This window comes from Hyperolius riggenbachi, chromosome 3, assembly GCF_040937935.1.
Source record: "Hyperolius riggenbachi isolate aHypRig1 chromosome 3, aHypRig1.pri, whole genome shotgun sequence".
NCBI classification, from domain to species: domain Eukaryota; kingdom Metazoa; phylum Chordata; class Amphibia; order Anura; family Hyperoliidae; genus Hyperolius; species Hyperolius riggenbachi.
In genome coordinates this window covers 256,827,516-256,855,247 of record NC_090648.1, presented here as the reverse complement: position 1 = coordinate 256,855,247, position 27,732 = coordinate 256,827,516, and the positions used below count along the sequence as shown (strand labels likewise).

The window sequence follows — 27,732 nt, the reverse complement described above, 5'->3', positions numbered from 1 at the left end:
AAGTAAACATGCGTAATGTAATATACAGCACAATCTATCATATAGACCATTAGAAAACCATGATAATACATCTGTTTAACAGTGTATCATTAGAAAATTAAAAAAAATGTGTTCCTATACAGAATATAATAATGGGCTAGTATAGTTGACAAACATCTCCAGACCCCACTGGGCTACTTAACAAAAACGCATTAAAACACCTGAAATCATATGGTGGCCCTGAAGAACAGATGCAAAGAAAACTGGAGTATTTTGATTCTGATTGCTCTGTCATGGCTTCTCAATTTGTGCTCTACTATTATTAGTACCTGTTTTGATGAATTTGCACCTGAGACAGACTGATAAACTAAGTGGCAGCTCCAGCTGGATATTTTTGGGAGCATAATGTTTAGCTGATGGGGGCAACTGACACAAATAACAGCAAGAAAATATACCCAGCAAAGTTTATTCAACAGATGTTACATGCATACCATTTAAACTTTTTTCTCTTTGAATACAACTTGCTATGTTCAGCAAAGACCATTTAAAGAAGTATAACACTCTTATATAACAGAAAAAAATCAGCCACAATAAGAATATACTGCAGCACATCAAAAGGAACCTAAACTGAGAAAGATATGGATTTTACCTTTTAAAATAATACCGGTTGCCTTCTGATGATCCAGTGTCTCTAATACTTTTAACCACAGCCCCTCGACAAGCATGCAGATCAGATGCTCTCTGACTGAAGTCAGACTGGATTAGCTGCATGCTTGTCTCAGCTGCTAACAAAGTATCTTGATAACCGGGACTGAAAGGGACACAATCATAATTGTGTCCCTTTCAGTCCCCTTTGTCACATAGGAGTTCTTTGTCCCCTTTAGAAAATGTGCAGCCCTTTGTAATAACAAGTGTGGCCTGCTTTTGTGTCCTTTGTATAGAAAGAAGGACAGGCATGGCTCTTGGTGACCTAATGTTTGCAGGCCTTGCAGTAGAGACAGGGCCAGACAGGACCCGATGGGGCCCATGGAAAAGTAATTTTGTGGCTCCCCTGACGCCCCCTCCAGCAACAAACTCACCCCCCCCCCCAAGTCCCTCGAGCACTTTCATGCACCAACTCACCTGTCACTACTGGGGCACTGCTTCATTAGTCCGTGCGCACTCATCTTTGTTCCTGCAGGGGAACCTCCTCTCAGTGACCCTGTACATGTTATTATGTAATGACATGCGTCAGGTCACAGACTAAGGAAGCAGTGTGCCAGGACATGCGAGTTGCCACTCTGCCTAAATCTTTGCAGGGGCCCCAGGGAGCACAGGGAGATTTGGGGAGAGAGGGGCAGCACTCTAAGGCCTTGGGCAATTGTCCACGTGGCTCCTATGATAACATTGGCCCTGAGTAGAGATTGCTACAAAAATAATGTAGATTTTAATGTTATACCAAATCTAGTAACAGATTTGCCATATAGTTTAGCACTAACAAAAAATGCCATTTCGTAAATAGGTTATTTTTGGTTGGCTTGATTGTATTCAAAGAAATAAATCACAAAAATGAAACATTGATATACAAATGCATATAGAGATTGCAAAAAAAATGCACAAGAAAGTTTAAACAAAAAGTCCCAAAAAATTGCAAATGTAATTTGTGCATGCAGGAAACCGCATATAGAAATCACAATGGCAAGTGTTAATGCACCCTATAGGACACCTGAATTAAGAGGAATATTTTGGCTGCCATCGTTATTTAAACTGAAAATGCCAGTGGCCAGACTGCCATGTTGATATTTTGGCTTCAGGGGCCACAAAACTGGACCAAACATGCAGCTACTTGCGTCAGAACACACCTTCTGTTTATTTGTGATTGGTCAATGATATATGAGGCGTTAGATGTGCAGGACATACACACAACTCAGGCAAGTCAACAATTAAACTTGCTATATTCCTCTCAAAAAAGGTTTCCTTTAAGACAAAAGTTAATTTTAACAATCTAATCAACTGTAGGCAGACAGTGTGAAACATATTTATTTGGAATATTGCTTGTGTTTTGGTATTCTTTTCAGAGTACCTTTCAGACCACAGTGCAATCAGTCCTCAGAGATAACATTCCTACGTAATGCAGAGAGTCCACACATTGTGGATGAACTATATGAAACACTTTACAGCATCTTTATCTCACTATATTATCCTTTTATCTGTCATCACATGAAACTTGTGACACATGAGTAGCCGGTAGAAGAGGTGTGTCAGAGGAGCAACCAATCCCAGATTTCCACAAGAAAACCTGGAAAATATGAATATGACTCATGACTGATAAAGCTTTCAGGAAACCTAATGTGAAAAAAAGTTTTTTTGTTTTTTTTTCCTCTTTCAAACTTAACAATCAAGAGACCACAGTGCCATACGACTGGCTTCATCGTCACACTCTTGTATAGGTCTAGGTTTGCATCATAGTTTGAGTGTCCTGTCTTTATTTAAACATATACAATGCTTAATAAAGCAATTAAATCTTAACACAGGCAAACTAAGTGAGCCATACAGTGTCCCCACAATACCCGGCCCCTGCCTCTCGAGACCGCACACGCCTATGCCCGGGCGGGTGCGGAAAGGGCCTCTGCAGGGTGTAAACCTCCCCACTGGGCCACCCTTTGCCCTGTAAGAAGGGTATGGATTTTTCCTTTTAAAATAATACCAGTTGCCTGACTCTCCTGCTGATCCTCGGTCTCTAATACTTTTAGCCACCGCCCCTGGCAACATACCTGGGGCTGGAGGAAGTCCCAGGTATGTATAAAACGTTTTCTTTATAACAACTCTGGTTTGCTTTAATGTTAGAATTTTTGAATACATTTTCATATCAATGTTAAATACAGGGATGGGGCAGTAGTTTTTACATTTTGATAAGTTTTTACTATTCTTATGTATTATTGTCATGGTGGCTTGGTTAGACTCCTGGGAGAAGGGATATTTGCCCTCTCCAGCATTAATCATTGTGCAGTAACTAACAGTCAGCTCATCCGAGAACATTGCATAGAATTTAGAGCTAAAGCCGTCTGGTCTCTGACTTTTTGCCGATTTAAAGAGGTCACTCTATAATGTCAATCTTGTTGGTCTGACTGGAACCAAGATGTTGCATTTTAAAGGGACACCGAGCAGTGCAGAAACTATGGAAAGATGCATATCATTTTAAAGTTCTCTTTCTCCTCTTTCCAATGATATATAAACTGCCGCCCTACGCCTTTTAGTTTTCGCTATTTTCGCAATTTAAATTGCCGCGGCCGCGATTTCGATCGCGAAAATAGCAAAAACTAAAAGGCGTAGGGCCGCAGTTTAGGTGTCACCAGAAAGAGGAGAAAGAGAGCTTTAAAATGATATCCATCTTTCCATAGTTACATTGTATTACACAGGGCGACTTTTTCTCAAAGTCAGCAGCTCCATTCAGCAGAAAAAGTCGCCCTGTGTAATACAAAGTAACTATGGAAAGATGGATATCATTTTAAATAGCGAAAACTAAAAGGCGTAGAGCGGCGGTTTATATATCATTGGAAAGAGGAGAAAGAGAGCTTTAAAATGATATGCATCTTTCCATAGTTTCTGCACTGCTCGGTGTACCTTTAACTGGTGTGTTTGGGGATGTTCTCTTGTTAAAGTGCATTTCCTCTTCAGCAAAAGGCAGCATGACCTCTTCAAGTATTCTAATGTATTCAAACTGATCCATGATCCCTGGTATTCTATAAATTGGCCCAACACCTTAGTATGAGATACATCCCCATATCATGATGCTTGCGCCACCATGCTTCACTGACTTCACAGTGTACTGTGGCTTGAATTCAGTGTTTTTGCGCCATTTCCCTTAGATTTGAATGGTAGTTTATCACTTTCTTCCACGTCTTTCAGGTTTTGGTTGCTATTTTAAAGCATTTGCGATCATTGTAGGTGAGCATTCTATCATTCTCTGCACTTCTTTATATGTTTTCCCCTCTCCAACCTTTTAATCAAGGTCGGCTTTTCTTCTGAACAATTTTTGGAATAACCGATTGTGATTTTCCTCTGACGTTTAGAGAGAAATGCAGTATAACCAACATGTACAGTACAGCATTTGCTGCCTTCTATCTTTCAATAAGGGCAATATTGCCACCTGTTTCTCAGAGAATGAATGACGTCACTAATTGTACTCCACACTGCCAATATTTTTAACAAGCCCCTTTCAATTAGTGATTCCGTTACACAGAATCAGCAGCATACATTTTCATGACTGTTGGATTTCTATTACTCTACTACCTCTACTACACTCTACTTCAACAGTGATTGAACAGGTTAGTGATGTCTGACTGCTATTATTTTGGACACAACTGTGAGGCTAGGTGCGCACATAACATAGCGTGAAAAGCTGCGGTTTATGTCATGTTGTATGTTAATGTTGTGTGCGTTTTTGTGCGTTTTGCTGCATTTTTACTGCGTTTTTGGTGCGTTTGCAATCGTTTTTTTTTTATTACCGCTGATGCATATTTAAGCGTTTTGTGTGCATTTTAATGCATTTGCGATGCGCATACAGTATACAAAACTCATATGCATTTAGTATGTGTTTTTCATGCGTTTTTCTTTTGCGTTTTATGCAAATCATTACAAAGACAACAGGAAGCAGATATACATCATAAAACATTTTTTTTCAAAACACGCATAGAAAAACGCATGGAAAACGTATGAAGAAATGCTTACCATTGCGTTTCCATTGCCTTTCATGATGTGCGTTTTTGATACGTTTATGAATATTATGCAACAAAACCAGTGTTTTTAAAAATGCAGGTTTGAAAACGCATAGAAAAAAAAACGCATATGCGTTTTTGATATGCGTCTTTTCCTGTGGCCCATAGACTTCCATTAGCGGCAATATTCCTGTTCACATCTTTTCACTTTACATTAGATAATGAATAAAAATGGCGAGCCAGCTGATAGAATTCAGGTGTGTCTCCAACCTATGAAGATAAGTTACATCATCCTTACAGCATTATTGGATGTAAGCATCTGTTGCTGTTTTTTCAGATTAGACAAGGAGCAATATATATATTGCAACAGTTGACTACACAAAAAGAATTGTGCAACTAATTTTGTGTGAGTTGTGCCATAGTAATATAGTGCTCAATAGATTTCCAAGTATCAAAATAATTAATTATACTGACCTTGACTCTTTTAAATGCTGATGATAACTAAAGCAGTATAACTGATGTGAAACAAGTTTTCTGTGCCTGCCTTTGATAAGATCACAGATAGCACTCATACTGTGTGTGCGTGTGTGTGTGTATTCTGTGTGTGCATGTGTGTATTCTGTGTTGGTGCGTGTGTGTGTGTGTATATATATTTATATATATATATATATATATATATATATATATATATATATATATATCCTAATTCCCTATTACACTTTAACAGGCAGAACAGATAAAGGAGTCCACGGCTCCATTGTCAAGTGTGTCATTAACTATCCTACAATGACAGATTTTTATTTTTCTGCATACAGTAAAGATGACATCTTCTGCAGTGCTGTGTAGAAGGCAATACAAACAATAGTGAGTAAAAGTGACTTGCATAGGTCATACCTACTACAACAGTGACTTTAAATAATACATCACCACCACACATGATGCACAGCACAATACAAACAACCAACAACATAGGCATATATTTTAGTAGAACCAGCCAAAGCATTAACCAATAGTGGGAAATCCTTGCCCTTATCATGGGCCCCCCATGAAATTGCATTTGAGAATAGCAGTTGCCTTCCTCCGACCCAATATGAGATGGTGTTTGGCCACTGGGTAATGTCGCCACATGTCAATTGTGACATGCATGGTGTTACCGAAAGCTGCATTCGACTGCATGTAATCACAGCCAAAAAGGGCTTGTAGGCCTCACCCAGGAGGCTGAATTGCCCGCCAAGTGCAAAGTTCAGCCTCCCATGGAGAAGAGAGGACTTAGGGTTGGAAATTATGCAGGTAGGGATCGGTGTGCAATGTCTCTTCAATCAACCAAGAAGACAAATTGTTCCTTATTGATATTACGTTACTGAACAACTTTATGTTAGATTCCTTACCATGGTTAAAAAAATAACATTTCCTGAAAAAACAATGTTTGTAATTTTTTTATGAAAGGATTTGTAAATGGTACAAGTGTATTTTTATTTGAACTTTAACTCTTTGTGGCCAGGGAAGAGGTCTGAAACTGTTTTCCTTTTTGTCTTATCACATGCCCTCTGTAGGGTATTTTTACATGACATGCCTGTTTGTTAATAAATTGCTGTACAGCCCTGTAAAGATTTATAATTTAACAATACAAATGGTCCTTCTGACTACAGGGAACAACAGGCATAAGTAAAAGAGCCATTTCCATATTTAACTAGGCAAGCTTCCAGCAACCCATTAATGATGTCACTTCTCACTTCACACTCTGGATAAGTGACTCTGATTAACACGACAAAAACAGCCAGCATACACAGGTTGAAAACATGATAACCATTGGAAAGGAAAGCTGGGGAGGCGACCATACACATATTGATTTTTCCTGTCAATGCCCCACAGATTAGATCATTCTGCTAGTAATAAATGCCCCATCATGCCAGTCTGATCAATCATTCAATTAATTTCAGCCAAAAATCAAACAAATTGGGCGATCGCACCAGATTGAAGATATAGGTCGATAAGCAGTGGGTTGAGAGTGGTGGCAGATTGAAAGTTTATAGCATTGCACTGCATCAAATAGATTTAATGCAGAAATCTAATTTAAAAAATGTATGCCTAACATGTAGGGGGTTTAAAACCTTCTCTGAACAGATTTGACCTGAGAGGGATCAATCTTTTGGCCACATCTGGTGCCCATCTATATGAGTATGGGCACCTTTTTTTTTACTTTTCCTGGACTGCATTAGAGAGATATTGCAGTTCTTAGATCTGCACATCTACCTGCAACACACATTATTGCTCACTCCCAGCTAAAGCAATTTCCTACCTTTATTTGGTCAGCAGGCGCCAGTTAGCCAATCAGGTGTACTGTCATACATCCTTTGCCTGCCGTACCAAATCTAGCAGGAATTGCATAAATTAGGTAGCATTCAGGTGGAAGGCTTCAGTTGGACGTAATCGTAGATTGCATCACATGCAGGGACACCCCGTGCAGGCAGGTCTCCCACACGGTCCCCTCCCTAACCACTCACCTGTCAACAGCATCCTGGAAGCTGCAAAAAAAGAAATTAAAAATCGCAAACACTGGTTTGCATGAACTAGAGTGACCAGATTTTTGTGGGTCCAACCTGGGAGGGGGTGGGGGGTGGGTGCAGCGACGAAGACTGGTGGGGCTGCGCCGCGGCGAAAAATGGGCGTGGTCATGGCATTGTATGGGCGGAACTAACGTAATGATGTAACAGCGAGGCATAAGAAAGCAGTGTTTACGCCATGATGTGGACAAACGAGACTTTGCATCATGGGTGTGCAGAAACTGTGTGATGCTAATAGTATACAGTAACCACAAAGCAGCAAACATAGCCATCTATGACCATTAAATAATAAATGCAGTAGCAGTTACCCCGGACACCAGAAAATAAATGCAATGGGCAACTTGTCAGCACAAAATAAACGCAATGCGGGCAACATGTCAGTATAAAATAAATGCAATGCGGGCAACATGTCAGTACAAAATAAACGCAATGCGGGCAAACATGTCAGTACAAAATAAATGCAATGCGGGCAAACATGTCAGTACAAAATAAACGCAATGCGGATAACATGTCAGTACAAAATTAATGCAATGCGGGCAAACATTTCACCAGAAAATTAACGCAATGCAGGCAAACATTTCACCAGAAATGAAACGCAATGCGGGCAAACATTTCACCAGAAAAGAAACGCAATGCGGGCAAACATTTCACCAGAAAATAAACGCAATGCGGGCAAACATTTCACCAGAAAAGAAACGCAATGCGGGCAAACATTTCACCTGGAAAATAAATGCAATGCGGGCAAACATTTCACCTGGAAAAAAAACGCAATGGGAGCAAACATTTCACCTGAAAAAGAAAGCATTTACTCACCTGGCAGAAGTCTACGGCCTCTGGCGCGCTGCTCCCGGGACCATCTAGCTCCTGATCTTCTCTCCCGCGCTGACAGGGCTACGGCAAGATGGCGCCCGAAGCCCTGTACTGGAGACACAAATAGTCTCCAGTACAGGGCTTCGGCAGCCAACTTGCCGTAGCCCTGCTCGCCTGCCGGTATCGGAACAGACACCGGAAGAAGGAGGCTGGAGCGTGGCTGCGGGCAATGAACTGGCACAGCGTCCATAGACGCCGCTGCCAGTTCATGAGGATAGAGTGGCCAGAGTCCCGAGGCCGGGACGTCCCGCTGCTGAAAGTGGGACCTCATGCTGCCTGGGACAGTGGACCCCGATTTCGGGACGTGTCCCGGGCAATCCGGGATGTCTGGTCACTCTACATGAACCAAAGAAAGGTAGGAAATTGCTTTAACTGGGAGTGAGCAATTGTGTGTGTTGCAGTTAGCATTCAGTTCAGAGGCAGTGGGGGTGAATTCCCTGATGGTAAGAGGCCCAGGGCCCACCCATACTTCCCTTTAGGTATCGCATGGTGGTTTGGGCCCTGGCCAGTGAGAGAGTCTAGGGCCCCAAGCTGTCGTGCGAACCAGTGTTTGTGGTCTGCACATCTACAGCAGCACTTATGGGGGTCTCTCAGAACTGCTATTTTTCACATAATTTATAATTAAATAAGTAAGAAAAAAGCCAAGAGGTATGGAGCAGAGGTCCCCAAAAGATATAGGAGTCAAACGTCCATGAGATAATACAGTCACGTATCTTGCTGAATCAACCAGAACATTGAGACCAGTTTATTGCCTATTGAACCAAACTGGGGGAAATGCAATAAGCACTAGCTATAACCATATGTAAATGTGTTCACTAATGTACTTAGTGCCCCTTCACACTGTGGGGTTGATTCACTAAAGAGTTATAACTGCTATTACAGCAGTTATCACGTGATCTGCCGCGCGTGGCTCTTTGCACGTGTAAAAGATTACTCCGCGTGATAAACGAAGGTTTGCGCCCAATCATGCACTTGTTTCACGCGCATGAACGCGCGCAAACCTTCTTTTATCACGCGGAGAAATCTTTTACGCATCCAAAGCACCACGCGCGGCAGTTAGCGTGCTAACTGTTGTGATAGTAGTTAGCACGCTTTAGTGAATCAACCCCTTAATTTTTTAATGCATTGCATTTTAACGCGTTTGTAACTTTCCATAGCAGTGCATTGTGAAAAAGTTTCAGTTTTTTAGAGTATGCTGTAGTGTGAATGAGGCCAGAGGGAAACATGGACATTACCTTGCACATCAGTTGTCCTGCTGACAGCAACTGATATAGTGTAAAAGGAATCTAACATAATGAAACAAGAAATGCAGTACGCAAATGTGTACTCCTGTTTTTATTTTTTATCAGCTATACAAAAAGTAGTCAGTTAAGTGGAATTCAGCTCTGTTGCTTTAAAGGACAACTGTAGTGAGAGGTATATGGAGGCAGTTACTTCCTTTTAAACAATACCAGTTGCCTGGCTACCCTGCTGATCCTCTGCCTCTAATACTTTTAGCCATAGATCCTGAACAAGCATGCAGCAGATCAGGTGTTTCTGACATTATTGTCAGATCTAACAAGCGTAGCTGCATGCTTGTTTCTGGTCTGATTTAGACAATACTGCAGTTAAATAGATCAGCAGGGCTGCCAGGCAACTGGTATTGCTTAAAAGGAAATGAATATGGCAGCCTCCATATACCTCTCACTACAGTTGTCCTTTATAAATGAAATACTGATCACACATGATTTTGTTTCCAGTTTTGATTATTATGTGCCCTGTCAGTAACCTCTTGCGAAATGGACTATGTAACTGTATTACATAAATGGCAATCACTGTAGGGATAAAGCAAATAAACAGTGTCTTTGTAAATGCAGATGAGATTGAAATGCATGATAAAAACTGAGATAATACAGCAAGGGAGCAATTACAGTGCTAATAAACCAACAGAAAAAATAAGTGGGAATGGAGAAAATCGTAGCTATAGCTCTTTTATGCTGGGCATACACGGGTCGATCCGGTGGCCGATTAGCTGCCTGATCGACTCCCGCCGCGTCCCCACTCATCCACGCGGATCGATTCCCGCTCGTCCCCACCGGTGCTTCCTTATCAGCCGCTCAATTCCCTGCCATTGTCTGCCGGCGGGGATCGAGCGGGCGGGGATCGAGCAGCATCATCGGACGTGCTGAATATTATCAGCTGGCCGCATCAGAAATGTACAGAAATGTACCGTGTATCCCCAGCATAATGCATAGTACACACCATTCAATCTTCTGTAAGATTTACCTGCCAGATAGATAATTTCCAACATGTTAGAAATTATCTATCTTACGATCTATCTGCCGAGCAATTAGGCATTGTTCTACTCAGCAGGAGATAAGCAGAAGACAATGCACCAGAGATAATGACAATTCTCTACAGAAAATAATCGAATTATGCATTCGAAGAGAAAATCTAACAGAAAAATCTAACAGAAGAATCTAACAGAAAATTGTATGGTGTAAACCCAGCATAACAGAAAAATCTAAACAGAAAATTGTATGGTGTGTTCTAGGCATAAAGCCTCATCTATATGAGGCGATCCGGCGGCTCGATGAGCCGCTGGATCGCCTCTTCCGCATCCCCATGCGTACCCGCCGCGTCCACGCTCGCCGCGCGTGCGTCGGATTCGATCCGCCCTCGTCCCCGCCCGGCGCCGCTTATCTTCCACTCGATTCCCTGCCATTGTCCCCTCGTGGGGAACGAGCAGGGAATCGACGGTGGCAATTGAGCCACATCATCTACACGTGTAGATGAGGCTTTAGATGTATGGTTAGATTTTCATTAGATACAGTACTTGAATGACATGAAAGGAAATATAGATATAAATAAATCCTCTCCAGAGACAGCTATTGAATCCCATCCACATCATATCTAGATTATCCGGCTGTGTAGCATGGCCTGCAGAGATGTTCTGTCATAGTCTACTTCAGGAAATAGTTTGGGAACATTCAGGACCAGTCTACATTGTGCCAGTTGCAGTGTGGTGTGTTGCATTTAATGCAAAATGTCCCAATACAGTTATCAATTACATATGTGCAGCAGTGCACTGCAATCATTTTTAGTGTACAGCAGATATAATGCCCATCATTCAAATTAAAGCGGTATTGTCATCATAAAAATCAAATTTCAACAGCAACTGGTCTGAGTGTATTAAGTGATAAAGATGCTAATCCTGCATTCAAAACTTGCAAAACGTTTTCTGCTGTTATGGTTTGTAGTTATCACATACTTTAGGAGCACTGGCCCTAGTGCCAAACAGTGCCAAAGAGTTGAATGCTGGGAGTTCTTTTTATCTCTAATATATTCCTCCTCTTCCATTTATTTCCCTCCCTAGCTGCTTATCAGAAAAACCCTCTGATTACTTGTGTTTACAAGCAAGGCTGAGGTGACTCAGTGATTGGAGGATAAGACAGTGCAGTTCCTAGTACACACCTCAGTGGGAGTGTCAGAAGACTTTGGGAAGAGGGCAGCTAATGAATACACAATGAGCAAGAGAAGGGAGGGGGGGGGGGGCAAGAGTCAGGAAGGATATGATGTTCAGCATTAGCTTGGCAAAATGGCCACTGCCTAGAATAGGATTTTCTGCTTTTCCTTTATAAAACTCCCAGGATTCAATACGTGGATAGCACAATACATCTGTTATGTAAGTAGAAGTAGTATTTATCTACTTATATATGTGTTTTTTATTTCTAGGTTAGCATAGGCTTGTTCTTTAAATGAATACTGTAGGGGGATCGGGGAAAAATTAGTTGAACTTACCCAGGGCTTCTAATGGTCGCCCACATACATCCTGTGCCCACGCAGCCACTCACCGATGCTCCGGCCCCGCCTCCGATTCTCTTCTGGAATTTCAGACTTTAAAGTCTGAAAACCACTGAGCCTGTGTTGCCGTGTCCTCGCTCCCGCTGATGTTACCAGGAGCGTACTACGCAGGCACAAACCATACTGGGCTTGTGCTACACACTCCTGGTGACGTCAGTGGGAGCGAGGACACGGCAACGCAGGTGCAGTGGTTTTCAGACTTTAAAGTCTGGAATTCCAGATGCGAACTGGAGGCGGGGCCGGAGCATCGGTGAGTGGCTACACGGGCACAGGATGTCTGCGGGAGACCATAAGAAGCCCCGGGTGAGTTCAACTCATTTTTCCCCGACCCCCTACAATATCCCTTTAATGTCATCAGTACTGTAATAGACTGCATGTTGTGTTAAATCACACCTAAATGGAGAGTGATATGGAGGATGACATTTGTATTTCCTTTTAAACAATGCCTGGCTGTACTGCTGATCCTCTGCCTCTAATACCTTTAGCCATAGACAATCATGCATGCTGATCAGGTGTTCATGACTTAAGTCTATGAGCAAAACAAGAAAAAGAGTGTCCAACAATAGCACCACACTGACCAGATAATCAAATCACATGATCTTTATTAAATTCTAACTGTAGTCATAAATAAAAGCAATTAAAAATCACTAAAAAGTGACAATGCTGGTTTCCCTGATAAAAATCATACATAAAATGCAATAGGTAGATAGGGTAAGAATTGATCCCCTTTCCTAATAATATATAAATATAAATGAATGTAAATAAATAACAAGATACACAATGTACATACAAAATCTTGTGCCAAAATGCCAAAAAATATATATTAAAGTGCATACAACATACAAGTTCATACGTAGTAAGATCCTCAAACGGGAACCAACCAGTCAAAATGTCCATAGATGCAATGAATACAGTAAGTAGCATAGCCACGTGAAGGAAGGAAAGCATGAACCAACACTTACATGGGGGGCCAACTCCCCCTTCAGAGGAGGCTATTGTGCAGTAAATTTACCCCACCTTATGTAGGTCAGAAGACATTGGGGAAACCCGGTGGGGAAGTGACGCCCTGGATGTGACATGGCCACATCATTATGCAAAACGGAAGTAATACGGAAGTGCTGTCAATAATCTAAGCCTCTGCAATAGCACGTAGTGTGTGGTGCGAGGGGGGGGGGCTGCACAAATAAAGAGAATAGAACATAAGGGGGAAAGACAACAGAGGGAAATATAATATTGCATAAATATATAACAAAAATCTTATAATTCATACAAATATTAAACATTATAGGTATGGACAATGTGGATATCTATGCAATTCCAACAGAAACCAAAGTGGTCAGGAGCACCAAAATGAGCAATCAACGGTGTGCCTAGGTCACACCCCAGTATCCAAGGGGTCACCACAATCTCCAACTAAAGGACCGGCACCACACTGCAGGATGTAAGCTCAATTACTTTATTCCATCATGACAGCAACATGATGGAATAAAGTAATTGAGCTTACATCCTGCAGTGTGGTGCCAGTCCTTGAGTTGGAGTATGCAATTCCAACAAACCGTAAAAGAGAGAGAGAATTGCACCACCTAGTGGGGAATAAGGATATCGTTCAAAAAATTATTATAAACCAGAAAAAAGGAACTCATATAAATATAAAATAATGTCTCAGTAAACAGGTGACAATGGATCCCTGTGGAAGATCCAGGGAAGATAATGGAGACACACAATCAGAAGATCCCTGTAATCAGGAAAAAAAAAACTCTTTTATGATCTTGAAATGGAGCAACAAGATACAGTGGGTTGCAAAAGTATTCGGCCCCCTTGAAGTTTTGCACATTTTGTCACATTACTGCCACAAACATGCATCAATTTTATTGGAATTCCCTGTGAAAGACCAATACAAAGTGGTGTACATGTGAGAAGTGGATTAAAATCATACATCATTCCAAATTTTTTTTACAAATAAATAACTGCAAAGTGGGGTGTGCGTAATTATTCAGCCCCCTGAGTCAATACTTTGTAGAACCACCCTTTGCTGCAATTACAGCTGCCAGTCTTTTAGGGTATGTCTCTACCAGCTTTGCACATCTAGAGACTGAAATCCTTGGCCATTCTTCTTTGCAAAACAGCTCCAGCTCAGTCAGATTAGATGGACAGCGTTTGTGAACAGCAGTTTTCAGATCTTGCCACAGATTCTTGATTGGATTTAGATCTGGACTTTGACTGGGCCATTCTAACACATAGATATGTTTTGTTTTAAACCATTCCATTGTTGCCCTGGCTTTATGTTTAGGGTCATTGTCCTGCTGGAAGGTGAACCTCCGCCCCAGTCTCAAGTCTTTTGCAGTCTCCAAGAGGTTTTCTTCCAAGTTTGCCCTGCATTTGGCTCCATCCATCTTCCCATCAACTCTGACCAGCTTCCCTGTCCCTGCTGAAGAGATGCACCCCCCGAGCATGATGCTGCCACCACCATATTTGACAGTGGCGATGGTGTGTTCAGAGTGATCTGCAGTGTTAGTTTTCTGCCACACATAGCGTTTTGCATTTTGGCCAAAAAGTTCAGTTTTGGTCTCATCTGACCAGAGCACCTTCTTCCACATGGTTGCTGTGTCCCCCACATGGCTTGTGGCAAACTGCAAACGTGACTTCTTATGCTTTCTGTTAACAATGCCTTTCTTCTAGCCACTCTTCCATAAAGGCCAACTTTGTACAGTACATGACTAATAGTTGTCCTATGGACAGAGTCTCCCACCTGAGCTGTAGATCTCTGCAGCTCGTCCAGAGTCACCATGGGCCTCTTCACTGCATTTCTGATCAGCGCTCTCCTTGTTTGGCATGTGAGTTTAGGTGGATGGCCTTGTCTTGGTAGGTTTACAGTTGTGCCATACTCCTTCCATTTCTGAATGATCACTTGAAGATGTTCAAGGCTTTGGAAATCTTTTTCTAGCCTACGCCTGCTTTAAATTTCCCTGACCTGTCTTGTGTGTTCTTTGGACTTCACGGTGTTGTTGCTCCCAATATTCTCTTAGACAACCTCTGAGGCCCTCACAGAGCAGCTGTATTTGTACTGACACTAGATTACACACAGGTGCACTCTATTTAGTCATTAGCACTCATCAGGCAATGTCTATAGGCAACTGACTGCACTCAGATCAAAGGGGGCCGAATAATTATGCACACCCCACTTTGCAGTTATTTATTTGTAAAAAATGCTTGGAATCATGCATGATTTTCGTTCCACTTCTCATGTGTACACCACTTTGTGTTGTTCTTTCATGTGGAATTCCAAAAAAATGTATTCATGTTTGTGGCAGTAATGTGACAAAATGTGGAAAACTTCAAGGGGGCCGAATAGTTTTGCAACCCACTGTGAGTAGCATAGCCACGTGAAGGAAGGAAAGCATGAACCAACACTTACATGGGGGGCCAACTCCCCCTTCAGAGGAGGCTATTGTGCAGTAAATTTACCCCACCTTATGTAGGTCAGAAGACATTGGGGAAACCCGGTGGGGAAGTGACGCCCTGGATGTGACATGGCCACATCATTATGCAACACGGAAGTAATACGGAAGTGCTGTCAATAATCTAAGCCTCTGCAATAGCACGTAGTGTGTGGTGCGGGGGGGGGCTGCACAAATAAAGAGAATAGAACATAAGGGGGAAAGACAACAGAGGGAAATATAATATTGCATAAATATATAACAAAAATCTTATAATTCATACAAATATTAAACATTATAGGTATGGACAATGTGGATATCTATGCAATTCCAACAAACCGTAAAAGAGAGAGAGAATTGCACCACCTAGTGGGGAATAAGGATATCGTTCAAAAAATTATTATAATCCAGAAAAAAGGAACTCATATAAATATAAAATAATGTCTCAGTAAACAGGTGACAATGGATCCCCGTGGAAGATCCAGGGAAGATAATGGAGACACACAATCAGAAGATCCCTGTAATCAGGAAAAAAAAACTCTTTTATGATCTTGAAATGGAGCAACAAGATACAGTGGGTTGCAAAAGTATTCGGCCCCCTTGAAGTTTTGCACATTTTGTCACATTACTGCCACAAACATGCATCAATTTTATTGGAATTCCCTGTGAAAGACCAATACAAAGTGGTGTATATGTGCGAAGTGGATCGAAAATCATACATCATTCCAAACATTTTTTACAAAAAAATAACTGCAAAGTGGGGTGTGCGTAATTATTCAGCCCCCTGAGTCAATACTTTGTAGAACCACCCTTTGCTGCAATTACAGCTGCCAGTCTTTTAGGGTATGTCTCTACCAGCTTTGCACATCTAGAGACTGAAATCCTTGCCCATTCTTTGCAAAACAGCTCCAGCTCAGTCAGATTAGATGGACAGCGTTTGTGAACAGCAGTTTTTTAGATCTTGCCACAGATTCTTGATTGGATTTAGATCTGGACTTTGACTGGGCCATTCTAACACATAGATATGTTTTGTTTTAAACCATTCCATTGTTGCCCTGGCTTTATGTTTAGGGTCATTGTCCTGCTGGAAGGTGAACCTCCGCCCCAGTCTCAAGTCTTTTGCAGTCTCCAAGAGGTTTTCTTCCAAGTTTGCCCTGCATTTGGCTCCATCCATCTTCCCATCAACTCTGACCAGCTTCCCTGTCCCTGCTGAAGAGATGCACTCCCCGAGCATGATGCTGCCACCACCATATTTGACAGTGGCGATGGTGTGTTCAGAGTGATGTGCAGTGTTAGTTTTCTGCCACACATAGCGTTTTGCATTTTGGCCAAAAAGTTCAGTTTTGGTCTCATCTGACCAGAGCACCTTCTTCTACATGGTTGCTGTGTCCCCCACAAACGTGACTTCTTATGCTTTCTGTTAACAATGCCTTTCTTCTTGCCACTCTTTCATAAAGGCCAACTTTGTACAGTACATGACTAATAGTTGTCCTATGGACAGAGTCTCCCACCTGAGCTGTAGATCTCTGCAGCTCGTCCAGAGTCACCATGGGCCTCTTCACTGCATTTATGATCAGAGCTCTCCTTGTTTGGCATGTGAGTTTAGGTGGATGGCCTTGTCTTGGTAGGTGTACAGTTGTGCCATACTCCTTCCATTTCTGAATGATTGCTTGAACAGTGCTCTGTGGGATGTTCAAGGCTTTGGAAATCTTTTTGTAGCCTAAGCCTGCTTTAAATTTCTCAATAACTTGATCCCTGACCTGTCTTGTGTGTTCTTTGGACTTCACAGTGTTGTTGCTCCCAATATTCTCTTAGACAACCTCTGAGGCCCTCACAGAGCAGCTGTATTTATACTGACATTAGATTACATACAGGTGCACTCTATTTAGCCATTAGCACTCATCAGGCAATGTCTATAGGCAACTGACTGCACTCAGATCAAAGGGGGCTGAATAATTATGCACACACCACTTTGCAGTTATTTATTTGTAAAAAATGTTTGGAATCATGTATGATTTTCGTTCCACTTCTCATGTGTACACCACTTTGTGTTGGTCTTTCGTGTGGAATTTCAATAAAATTGATTAATGTTTGTGGCAGTAATATGACAAAATGTGGAAAACTTCAAGGGGGCCGAATACTTTTGCAATCCACTGTATGATGTAAATCGACCTAGTAAAATGAAACAAAGAATAATTAAATAAATAAATAAATAATTGAGTACCAAATAAGGGAGCTAGGTGTATAACAGAGATGCCAAGCCCAGCACATTCAAAAAAATCCTAAAAACAATCAAGAGAGGAGGGTAGTAAAAGGATTAGAAAAACTCACCGTATAAAGACCTGGAAGGAAAAAAGATACAAAAGACGATAAGAAAGGGCGAATGAGTAATAAGATTGGTAAAATGTTGGGGAGATCAAATAGGACATGCAATGAAGTAAACTATTGAATGAGAAATCCATCATTAAGTCCCCCAGGTGTCCGAGTGCCCATCTCAAAGATCCATCCCCTTTCTGCTCTTAAAAGATATTGTGTAATATCATTTAGGAGGAATTTTCTGAAGACCAGTACCTTCCATTCCACAGTGCTGCTACGGAGTGATAGTCTTCCCTTCCTCTTGGTCTTTAGCAGACAATCTAATTGTTGAAAAGTGTTTCTGGATTCTTACTTTCAGCATATTTTTGGTTTGTACAACATATTTTAACCCACAAAGGCATTCTAAGAAATAAATAACTCCAGTACTTCAGCAATTTATAAATTGTCTTATTTGAAAAAGTCTCGTATGTTTGCCATTCCATACCTGTCTTGTAAGTCTGGTAAAGACATTGGCAGAGAAAATCGTTAAAGTCCATCCTAGCCATAGAGGTTAATAAATTATTTCCTCTGCCAACTTCTGGAATACATCCTGAAACATAACTTTTTTGTATTTAATGGCAAATACTATTTACCTGGTGTTTTGATGGGGGCAAAGTGTGCCCCCTTGATTGCTAATCTTTTTCTTGGTTGGTGGTAGAGGGAGGTTGTCTGTTCATCAGGACTAGCTAATTTCCACAAGTACATTTTGGGCTATTACCGTTATATGGAAACAACACATGAATTCATCTCTTGCTTGAAAGTCAATGATCATAATACATTTTTAACAGCTATTTTTTCGGAGAGCGAAGTGAATTTTTTGGACCTAAAAATTACTGTGAGTAAACAAGGGGATGTGCATACTACACTATACCATGAGGAAACGGCTGTTGTGAATAATCTTTTGCATTTTGATTCTTTCCATACAGGCCCTCTAAAACGAAATATTACGGTGGGGCAATTACACCGGCTTAAGAGAAATTGTTCAAATTCTTCTGATTTTGAAAAAGAAGCAGAATTACTTGCCCAACAATTCTACAATAGAGGATATCCCAAAGGAGTCATTAACAAGGCCCTTACTAGAGCAAGATCCAAGAATTGTGCTGAACTTCTCCGACCAAAGGTAAAGAAAAATGAGGAATTGGTCCTTTTCTGTACCATGTACAATAATCAATGGAATCAAGTATTATTATTATTGTTATTATTTATTGTATTTATAAAGCGCCAACATATTCTGCAGCGCTGGACAATAAATAGGGATACATACATTGCAACAAGGGGTGACAGACAGAGAGGTAGCAAACGGTTATACAACCTAGCACAAGGTTATACATACAATCAGGGTATGAAATGCGGTTTACAGAGACCCGGCAAAACAAGTACGAGTTAGTCCATGAGAAGGGTGTAATTGCCGGGGTAGTAAAATTAAGAAGGACACACTAAGGGAAGGGGGAGGCCCTGCCAAGGCTTACAATCTAAAGGGTGGGGGGACACATAAGGTAGGACTGTGGAAAGGGTGATTGACAGAGAGTTAGAGTGTGGTACATGTGGGGTAGGCTATTTTAAAGAAATGTGTTTTGAGGGCTTGCTTGAAGGTGTTGAAGGAAGGTGCGAGTTTGAGGGGGAGTGGAAGGGAGTTCCATAGGGTGGTGGAAGCTCTTGAGAAATCTTGTAAGCGTGCATGGGAATGAGAAATGCGTGGGGAGGTCAGGCGGAGATCTTTGGAGGACCGGAGGGGACGGGCAGGTATATATCTGTTGACGAGCTCAGAAATGTAGGTTGGGCAGGTCTTGTGCACAGATTTGTAGGTAAGGCACAAAACCTTAAAACTGATCCTGAAGCTGATAGGGAGCCAGTGTAGTGCTTCGCAGAGGGGAGAAGTGAAAGCATAGTAGTGGGAAAGTCGGATAAGTCTAGCTGCTGCATTCATGACTAATTGAAGGGGTTCAATGCGTTTTAAGGGAAGGCCAGATAGTACAGCATTGCAGTAGTCAAGGCGGGAGATGATGAGGGCATGGATGAGAAGCTTGGTAGTGTCTGGGGTCAGAAAGGGGCGGATTTTGGAGATGTTTCTAAGGTGGAAGTTGCAGGTTCTGGTAACATTTTGGATATGTTGGCTGAAGGAGAGGGCAGAGTCTAGGGTGACACCCAGGCAGCGGGCCTGGGAGGTAGGGCGGATGGTAGTGCTGTTGATAATGAAGTGAATATCTGGGAGGGGTGGTGCAGAACAGGGCGGGAAAATTATGAGTTCAGTTTTATCCAGGTTAAGATTCAGGAACTTAGGTGACATCCAGGAGGAAATGGTTGATAGGCAGGAGGAGACCTTGTCCATAGTGGAGGGGGAGAGATCGGGGGTGTGGAGATAGATTTGGGTATCATCGGCATATAGGTGGTATTTGAAGCCCAGGCAGGAGATGAGGCATTTTTGATAAACATTGGCCTGTTATTTGCAGTGACCCTGTTATCCAAGGAATATGTCACAGAACATGCATCTCTGACAGCAAAAAGGGTCCCCTCTCTACGAGAACTACTATCCAGAAGTCATTATGACAAGAGGCTGAGACGACTTATACAAACAAAAAGAAGCTACCCCTGTGGTAGCTGCAACATTTGTGCCTTTACCAGACCTACAAGACAGGTCCATACCTGTCTTGTAGGTCTGGAAAAGGCACAAATGTTGCAGCTACCACAGGGGTAGCTTCTTTTTGCCACACATACGAGACTTTTTCCAGTAAGACAGTTTATAAATTGTTTAAGCACTGGAGTTATTTATTTCTTGGAATGCCCTTGTGGGTTAAAATATGTTGGACAAACCAAAAATATGTTGAAGGTAAGAATCCAGAAATACTTTTCAACAATTAGATTGTCTGCTAAGGATCAACAGGAAGGGAAGACTATCACTCCAGTTGCCCAACATGCTCTAATTTGTCATAATAACAGCACTGTGGAATGGAAGGTACTGTTCTTCAGAAAATTCCTCCCCCCATTCGAGGGGGTGATATTACACAATCTCTTTTAAGAGGAGAAAGGAGATGGATCTTTGAGATGAGCACACCTGGGCCCATATGCAATTCAATTTTTCTCCATATTTTTCTCCTAGGTGATATTTTTAAACTTGTCAATAAAACGCCTTTTAAGCCACCAGAAAGCAAGAAAATACTCAAAATAATTTTGATAGTACTTATTCATCTACTTCATGGTACTTTTTTAGTTGAAAAGTGCTGGAAAGTTATTTCAAATTGAAGATTAAAAATTGTCTCCTAGGAGAAAACTCAGGTGAAAAAGGAAAATTGCATACGGCCCCTGGGGTACTTAACATGGATTTCTCATTCAATAGTTTTCTTCATTGAATGTCCTATTTGATCTCCCCAGCATTTAACCAATCTTATTACTTCTTCCTTCGCCCTTTCTTTTCCTTTCTCTTATCTTTTTTCTTCCAGGTCTTCATATGGTGAGTTTTTCTCATCCTTTTACTACCCTCCTCTCCTAGTTGGTTTTGGGAATTTTTTGAATGTGCTGGGTTTGTCATCTTTGTTGTACACTTAGCTCCTTTCTTTGGTCTCGTTTGGTACTTAATTATTCATTTATTTTGTTATATACTAATTGGTTATTCTTTGTTTCATTTTATTAGGTCCATGTAAAGGGTCCTATTTACATCATATCTTGTTGCTCCATTTCAAGATCATACAAGAGTTTTTTTCCTGATTACAGTGATCTTCTGATTGTGTGCCTCCCTTCTCTTCCCTGGATCTTCCACTGGGATTAATTGTCACCTGTTTACTGAGACATTATTTTATATTTATATAAATTCCTTTGTTTTGGATTATAATAATTTTTTGAACGATATCCTTATTCCCCACTACGTGGTGCAATTCTCTGTCTTTTACAGTTTGTGCATAAATATCCACATTGTCCATATCTATAATGTTTAATCTTTGTATGAATTAAAATATTTTTATTATATATATATATATATATATATATATATATATATATATATATATATATATATATATATATATATATATATATATATGCAATTTTATATTTCCCTCTGTGGTCTTTCCCCCTTATGTTCTATTCTTTCTATTTGCGCAGCATCCCCGCCCCACACAGTATGTCAGCAAAAAAATTCCAAACAAACAATGGGGTTTTTTTTAACCAATATTTTCTTATTTATTCTTCATTCCCAGTGTCTTCAAATTGCGGACAAGACGTATGGGTATAGAGTTCCAATTTACATAAAAGACTGCCTGACACGTGTTTCATGGCCAAAAGCCACTTCCTCAGAGGCACACCGTATACAAACATCGGATGAGCCAATGACAAGTACCACCACAATCTGAGATTCATAAAAGAATTGTGCTCAGCGACGATTCCATTTTTTTTAAAATTCCCATTGTTCCCAATGTTTTTCTTAACATAACCTGCAAATTTGGTGTTTCTAGCATGTAAGGGGGATTTGCAATTAATCGCTAAAGTAGGTGGGTTTGTAATCACGAATCCTGACTCGTGATCTCAAGTAACTTGTGATCACGAGTCGGGTAATGAGTGCGATCACGGATGCCGATCGCGAACTCATGATTGCAAAAAACAGCTCGTGATCATGAGTTACTCGTGATCATAAGCTCTTGATGGCTATACTGTGGGCACCTATACCTGGCTATATGTGGGGGCACCTATACCTGGCTATACTGAGGACACCTATACCCATAGTCCCCAACCGTCCCGTTTTCGTCGGGACAGTCCCGATTTTGGGGGACCCTCCCGCTGTCCCACGCTGCCCCCCCCTTAGTCCCGGCCGCTGGGGAGAGAGGGGGAAAAAAAACATCGAGGCACCAGCCTGGGGTTGCGTATGCGGCATGGATGGCCGCCACCATTAAATTTCTCCCTCCCTCCCTCCTAATATGCTCCCCAGTGTCCCCTTCCCCCCGCAGAGTAAAAAATGCGCAGCAGAGCGGGCTGTAACTCTTACCATTGCCTCTCCGCACCGGGATCTCATCCTGTCTTCTCGGCTTTCTGCTTCCTGTGACGTCACAGGAAGCAGGAAGCCGAGAAGACAAGATGAGATCCCGGTGCGGAGAGGCAATGGTAAGAGTTACAGCCCGCTCCGCTGCACATTTTTTACTCTGCAGGTAGGGGGGGCACTGGGGGCAGATTAGGAGGGATGGAGGGAGAAATTTAATGGCGGCGGCCATCTATGCTGCATACGCATCCCCGGGCTGGTGCCTCGTTTTTTCCCCCCCTCTGCCCACCCACGGCCACTCTCACCCTCCTCCCCACCCACTGGCACCCTCACGCGCCTCCCCTTTCGGGAGTAATTAATATCATTTATTAATTAAAAATATTAAAAACCTTTTTGGTGGGCGTGTCTAGGGGGTTGGGGTCAACCAGGGGTGTGGCCTAAGTGTCCCGCTTTCTAAAAGTTAAATGTTGGGAGGTATGTATACCTGGCTATACTGAGGGCACCTTTACCTGGCTATCTATACTGGAGGCACCTATACCTGGGGTGGGCATCCAAAGTTTTGCAGGGGGCCCAGTGATTTTTAGTTACACACGGGACAGACAGTATAGTAATTTATAACAGCACGCAGGTTGCTGAGGATAAATGCCTTCCTGGGGTCAGTATTTTACAAAAACTGCAACATTTTCTCAGCATAATAATAATAATAATAATAATAATAATAAAGTTCCTATAAAATTCCTATTGTGAAATGTGCCTGAACTTGGAAAGGTCCTAAGCCAAGGAGGCATGTTTATAATGCTTTGCTAAGAGTAAAGGAGATTCATGACTCCCATCTAGTGGTTGATTGTGGTAACACATCTGAACTGAGTGATGAAATATACAGGCACCTTCACACTTCACACTTGTCAGAGCAATTTCTGCATGTGATTCCTCGCAATTGCGCTTATGATTCTCCGGTCTTTTTGTTGGAACTTTTTATGCACCTTTTCGTGATTTTTGTATGCATTTATATGTAATCTTTAATTTTTCAATTTATCCATTAATACAAATGAACTTAATGAACATAAAAACGTGTCTAATTGACCTTAAAAAAATCACACAAATATTTTCACACTGACATGCGATTTTCATTTGATTTTCAAGCATTGCCATTGAATTGCATTGAACCAAAAATCACACATGAAAAAAACATTCCATCTGAAGTTAAACCAAAGAAAAGTTGCAAAATGCACATTACATCTGAACACATAAACATTGTGATGCTAATGAAATATATTAGATGTTATATATATATTTATATTAGAAAATATGCAAGTTGTTTGCATTTTCAAGTATGTGTGTATGTACCTAGGACAAATAGTCACAGATTTGTACAACAGGAGATACTGTATTGGCAACGCTTCCAAATATAGGCTGCATCCAAGTTGACCAGCTGCATAGATTGTGCAGAGCCCACAAATGTACAGATTACACAACTTGCATTCAAAACAGATGCAGTAAAGGAGGATGTTGGCTTCAAGGACAGCCGGTGCACAGATTGTTCAATGCTAGACTCTTCCACGACAATTACGTGCCCTCTTGGAAGAGACCTAACCACTAGCTAACAGTTAGAACATAGTATGAATCTGAGGCTGCTAGCTATAAATAGTCTACACATTTTCTAAAGAACAAGGAAAATATTGGCAGTGCTCAAACAGGCTGCAACTGAAACAAAACCAATAGAGGTGTGCACAGCCCCCAGGGACTTAAATTACACACCTTGAATACAAATCATATACAAAACTATGCACTTAACCCTAATCTAAATAAATTGAATGCAAACTGATACACATGGATACAGATAGCCATAAGTAGACTTACATTTTTGTACAACATGAGATATTGGCAGCACTTCCAAATATAGATTGTATCCAAGTTGACCAGCTGCATAGATGTGCAGAGCTCACACAGGGGCAGATTACACAACTTGCCTTCAAAACATATGCAGTAAAGGAGGACATTGGCTTCAAGGGCAGCCTGTGCACAGATTGTTCAATACTAGACTCTTCCACGACTATTACATGCCCTCTCAGAAGAGACCTAACCACTAACCGACAATTAAACATAGTTAAAACCTGGGGCTGCTAGCTCATACACGGTCTACCCATTTTTTCCAAAGAACAGCAATAAAATAGGCAGCGTTCCTAGTCAGGCTGCAAGGGGCCCTTTAACACTGACGCGGTAATTTACCGCAGCTTACCACTGGCCTAATGACAGCCAATGGGTTAAATCACATTGCATGCGGTGCGCTGGAAGTAGTTAGTCTGACAAGTGTCCAAACCTACGGGGTTTTTTTTTTTTAGGTTTTATGTGTCGCACATGCGTGGAAGCATATTTTTTGCCAACAGGAAGTGAGCATCTGCAGATGGGGAAGGCCTGTTTTTGGCAGTGTGGTGCTGCTGACGCACTGCCAATATGCATTCTGAAGCCGGCCTCAAGTATAAGTAATGAAGTTAAACAGCCACTCTTAACAGGTAAAAAATACATCTTTCTATGAAATAACTTTACTCACTGACGCTTATGCTAATTTTATCTACGTTACCACTAACAGGTATAATCCATCCTGTCCCTGGTCTAGTCACAGTATTTTTCCCATCATTTCTCTAGATGGCTTCTCCAGCATTTTCAATCACATACTTCCTATCATGAGAGGTGACTTCACATCCCCATGACACTGAACACCATAATACCACAAAATTTAGTTCCCCAACCTCATGCCTTGAGGCTTTGACCTCTGAAAATGGCCCTCTACACCCACCCTCAAGGAGGACTATATTTCTGATCTTATTTTTTACCATTTATGACACTGGTCTTAGATTTTGCTGACTTTTCCTTTCCTTTTATGACTACAACCGTTTAACTGTCACAGTTTTACAGTAGCTGCACTCACTTTTATGTATCTCAACCTTAATCTCAATTGCTTTATGAAAATGCTCTGCAAGCCTTAAACATTTTGTCTTTCTACACTGATCATGATGCAGTATGAACTCATTACTACAAAAGAGTGACACTTAAACTCAAGGGTAAGTTAAGGCAGTATAGGGAAAGGCCTTGAGAAGAGGAGCCTCTTCTCAAGGCCTTTCCCTATACTGCCTTAACTTACCCTTGCTGACTGAGGCCCTGTTTCCACTTGTGCGCGGCATGCGTCTTGCGAGACGTGATGCCGGCACAGCTGCTCGTGTTTCACAGCCGAATCCCTCTAGCCGCACTATGCACGGCTATCGGATTCGGATGGTGACGCAAGCAATTATGCTGCAGGGCCTCAGATTTTTCCTCGGGCACAAATTTGGATGCTCTGCATAGAGTTCTATAGGCTGCCAAATTCCATCCGAATTCGTGGCCGTGGAATCAGCCCGTTTTTGCACAAAAGGAAACTTAGACTGAATCTATTATTAAATACATGAAGAGCATCCTGGGTTGACAGAATGGGAGAACAGCGTACAAAAATTTACAGAAAATAGCTAATGCTGAGCTACTAATCATACAACAAAATCTGCAGGAGCGGACACTGTCCATTGCCAAATCATTTTCTTTTCCTCCGTCATATCCTCTGAACCTTATGTACTAATGACTATTCAATACCTAACAACTCTTCAATACCTTCAGCTCTACACTCAGTTACGCACCTCATATCCTCAGCACCAACACAGTGGGCAAACACTCATCATCATCATCATTAGCTTCAGCAACAACTCTGTATGTTTAAGGCATGGACAGCGGTCCCCAACCTGGGGTCCGCGGCCCCCTGGTGGTCCATGGCCAGTTTTCTGGGGGGCCGCGGTGGATATGGCCTTTCTCCCTCTCCCCCTCCCACGGCCGCCGCTCCTGTTACCTTATGAGCGGGCGGTCGCTTCCTTATATTCCCCATAGCCGCTTTCCTTTTTGCAGCAGCTTCAACAGCATTGCATCACACTGCTGCTGAAAGGAGGAAGGAAACGGCAGTGGTTCCCATGGTAACGGCGATGCCGTGTGACGTGCTGCTGTAATAGGAGATGTGGCTAAGAGGAGAGCGGATACGGACAAGCGGCCGCCAGCCCATAAGGTAACCGGAGTGGCGGCCACCGGTGGTGGGTGCGCACTACCTACCCATGCTAGGGCGTATTACTGGGCACTATACTAGCTATATACTGGGCGCTATACTGGGCACTATACTAGCTATACTGGGCACTATACTGGCTATATACTGTGCACTATGCTAGCTATATACTGGGCACTATACTGGCTATATACTGGCCACTATACTAGCTATATACTGGGCACTATACTGGCTATATACAGGGCACTATACTAGCTATATACTGGGCACTGTACTAGCTATATACTGGGCACTATACTAGCTATATACTGGGCACTATACTAGCTATATGCTGGGCACTATACTGGCTATATACTGGGCACTATACTAGCTCTATGCTGGGTGCTATACTGGGCACTATACTGGCTATATACTGGGCACTATACTAGCTATATACTGGGCACTATACTAGCTATACTGGGCACTATACTGGCTATATACTGGCCACTATACTAGCTATATACTGGGCACTATAATGGCTATATACAGGGCACTATACTAGCTATACTGGGCACTATACTGGCTATATACTGGGCACTATACTAGCTCTATACTGGACACTATACTAGCTATATACTGGGCACTATACTATCTATACTGGGCACTATACTAGCTATATACTGGGAACTATACTGGGCAACTAAACTCCCTATACTGGGGCAACTATGCTAGCTATGCCGCCGCACCCCAGTAACCCCCCGGTCCCCGGGGTCCCCAGGGAAAATTTTGGTCAGAAAGTGGTCTCCGGGCCGGAAAAGGTTGGGGACCCTTGGTATATAGTATATTTATGTGTGTGTATAAGATTACATTGCCACTATGGTCTGAGTCTACATTTACAGTGGGACATTATTGTCCTGCGTTATAAAGTCATTATAACGCAGGTTACCGCACTGCAATGTCAACCCTATAA

General features: G+C 41.9%; 1 long non-coding RNA gene across 2 annotated transcripts in view; it reads right to left on the bottom strand.

Moving 5' to 3' along the window:
* LOC137561380 (uncharacterized) overlaps positions 1 to 25,605 on the bottom strand; it is a 41,897-nt gene extending 16,292 nt beyond the window's left edge. For both annotated transcript variants that reach the window (XR_011029990.1, XR_011029989.1), the window contains exon 1: positions 25,543 to 25,605. This is a non-coding gene — a long non-coding RNA (uncharacterized lncRNA). The remainder of the gene's footprint in view (positions 1 to 25,542) is intronic.
* Between the last annotated feature and the right edge of the window lie 2,127 nt (positions 25,606 to 27,732).